Genomic DNA, 3,187 nt, shown 5'->3' with positions numbered 1-3,187 from the left:
ACACACACACACACACAAATAATAAAATAAAAAAAGAGCCAGGGAGTCCAGTATCTGTTCTGCAAGATGGAGTTTGTTAAAATTGTCAAGAATAAGGCTTACTTCAAGAAATACCAAATGAAATTTAGAAGATGACATGAAGGTAAAACTGATTGCTGTGCTCAGAAATGCCTGGTAATTCAGGATAAAAATAAGTATAACACATCCAAATACAGGATGATAGTTTGTGTAAACAACAGCTATATAATTTACCAGATTGCTTATGCTGGTATAGAAGGGAGTGTGATAGTCTATACAGCTTATGTTCATGAACTTTCAACGTATGGTATGAAAGCTGCCCTGACAAATTATGCTGCAGCATATTGTACTGGAGGTTTGGCAGGGATAAGATCTATGAAGGCCAAGTGTAGGTGACTGGAGATGAATATAATGTGGAAAGCATTGATGGCCAACCAGGCGCCTTCACCTGCTATTTGAATGCAGACCTTGCCAGAACTACCACAGGAAATAAAGTGTTTGGGGCTCTGAAGGGAACTGTGGAGGGAGTCTTGTCTGTTCCTCACATTACCAAGCAATTCCTGGTTATGATTCAGAAAGCAAGGAATTCAATGCAGAAGTACACTGGAAATGCATCATGGGTCAGGATGTTGTATTATATGCATTACTTAATGGAAGAAGATGAAGATGCTTACAAGAAACAATTCTCTCAGTACATAAAGAACAACGTAGCTCCAGTCATGATGGAGGAGTTGCATACGAAAGCAGATGCTGCCATATGAGAGAATCCAATTTATGAGAAGAAGCCTAACAAAGACATTAAGAAGTGGAATCGCCCAAATGTCTCTTGCCCAGAAGAAAGATCAAGCAGCTCAGAAGACAAGCTTCCTCAGAGCCTAGGTGCAGGCTGTCAACAGCTAAAGCAATTTCCTGTGAAGATTTTTCAGATGTTGTTGTTGTTGTTGTTATGTGCCGTCGAGTTGCTTGTGACTCATAGTGACCCTATGTACAAGAGCCCTAAACACTGCTCTATCCTGTGCCAACCTCGCCATCTCTGACACACTCATTCCCACCACCCCAATCACAGAATCGATCCATCTCATCAAGGGTCTTCCTCTCCTGTGCCATCCCTCTCCTCTCCCAAACATGATGTCCCTCTCCAAGGACCAGTCCCTTCTTGAAACATGCCCAAAGTATGTCAGACAAAGCTTCAGAATCCTTGACTGCAAGGAGCAGTCCGGCTTTACCTTCTCCAGGACAAACCTGTTTCTTCTCCTAGCAGTCCATGGTATATTCAACACTCTTCTCCAGCATCACAGCTCAAAGGCACCAATTCTCTATCATCCCTATTCACTGTCCAACTCTCCAATGCATTGCATGTAATAGCGAAAACTATATCCTGGATCAGGCGCACCTTAGTCTCCAGCATGACGTCGTTGGTCTTCAGTATTCTTGAGAGGTTCCTGACAGCTGACTTTCCCAATCCAATTTGTCTCTTGATTTTCTTGCTGCTGGTACCAAGAGTGTTGACTGTGGAGCCAAGCAAACTAAAACAATGTTAACTGTCTCAATCTTTTCACCATCCATACTGATGCTGCCAATTGGCCCAGTGGTGAGAATCTTTGTTTTCTTGATGTTGAGTGTAGTCCTTGACATTCTGCAGCAAGTGCTTCAGGTCCTCCTCAGTTTCAGTAAGCAGGGCTGTGTCATCTGCATAAGGCAGGTTGTTGATGACTCTTCCACCAATCCTCATGCCACATTCCTCCTCGTACAGCCCAGCATCTCAGATGATCAGATAATGACAATAAATTTTTTTCAAGCAGCTCCTCCCCCCAAAATAAAAGAACAGAGGATTAGAAAAGGACCAGTTTAAATAAGACCTCAGCACATAACCTCCTTGAGCTGACCAACTCTGATGTGGAATTTGGACCAGGAAAACACTACTACAGTGCATGTGCCCCAACTCATAGTAAGTGATGTCTCTTAACCAAGAAGCCCCTGCTACAGAGTCCATCACAGATTACCAGTTATGTGTACATCCAATTATCCTACCTATTCTCTTTTTAATGGTTTCTTTTCCTAATTTTAGTGGAAGCCCAACCAATCCATTAAAAAACCCTCCTGTCAGGTGTCCTGATGAATGAGAGGAGAATCTGGCAGTAAGAACTATTGGACATCAAGTGTGGTGGTAAGGGAGGTCGGGTTCAAACCCTTTGAGACCTTTTAGTGAAGTTTATTCACTCTTGGATGCCAGGAGGCATACAACCAAGTAAAACTCAAACTGATAAATGCCCTGCCCTAAAGTTTCTAGGCTCCAGAAACTCTTTAAACGATATCTATATATATACATATATATACACATATACACACACATACACATATACACACATATACATACACATATACACATATGCACACACACACACACATATATATATATATAGAGAGAGAGAGAGAGAGTAGCTGTAAAGGTTTTCACCAAAACTCTAAGTCTGTAAATAGGTCAAGGAGCACGTGGATGAAGTAAAACACAGACTGCCATCAACAAGAAGAGAAGCTGCCTAAAGCAAACCTTTAGGAGGTGAGTTCAATGGAAGGTTAAAAAGACAGATAAAATCTAGTTATCTACTGAAAGGAATTCAGAAGTATGTAACAAAATCTGTTAATGATAATAAAGTTTAAAAAGTTACCCAAAGGAAGGAGGAATCCAGCAATCTGTCTCAGTCAAATGACCGAAACTTTAAAAAAATATGCTGATTTAAATCTTAAAAGAAAAACCTGGAGAGCTTGGATAGAAATGTCCTTAATTACTCAATCATCCTCAGATAGCAAAAGGAAGTTGAAAAAAAACAACCAAAACCACAAACTGGACTTAAGCCTGTAGGCTTCTCTCTTGGCTGATAAAAGAGGCTTTCAGAGTTGTGTCCCCCCGCCCCCCAGTAAATGCGATTTAATTCCAACTGGAAAAGTCCCAGGTGTAACAATTTCCCAAAGTCCACCTGAAGGGTTCATAGGTACATGTCTCCTTTACACACACTATTCCTGTGAACCTGCACCCTGGGTGGATAGAGATGACAGGAGATCCCACCCACCTACCTGCCTAAGAAAAGTGGGGCAGGGACTGCTGAGCACTCTGCTGGGGGTAGCAAAATGCAGGGTAAGGAATATAGTGTCTTAGGGAGCCAGGAGA

The 3,187-nt window shown here is 41.8% G+C and overlaps 1 pseudogene; it reads left to right on the top strand.

The window, feature by feature from the left end:
- Positions 1 to 60: 60 nt before the first annotated feature.
- LOC102849551 lies at positions 61 to 897 on the top strand (annotated as a pseudogene).
- Positions 898 to 3,187: the final 2,290 nt, after the last annotated feature.

The sequence above is a fragment of the Elephantulus edwardii genome, unplaced genomic scaffold (genome assembly GCF_000299155.1).
Source record: "Elephantulus edwardii isolate Elephantulus edwardi_28Jun2011 unplaced genomic scaffold, EleEdw1.0 scaffold00184, whole genome shotgun sequence".
NCBI lineage: Eukaryota > Metazoa > Chordata > Mammalia > Macroscelidea > Macroscelididae > Elephantulus > Elephantulus edwardii.
The sequence above is the reverse complement of the archived record's forward strand: the minus strand, read 5'-3'. Positions and strand labels throughout refer to the sequence as shown.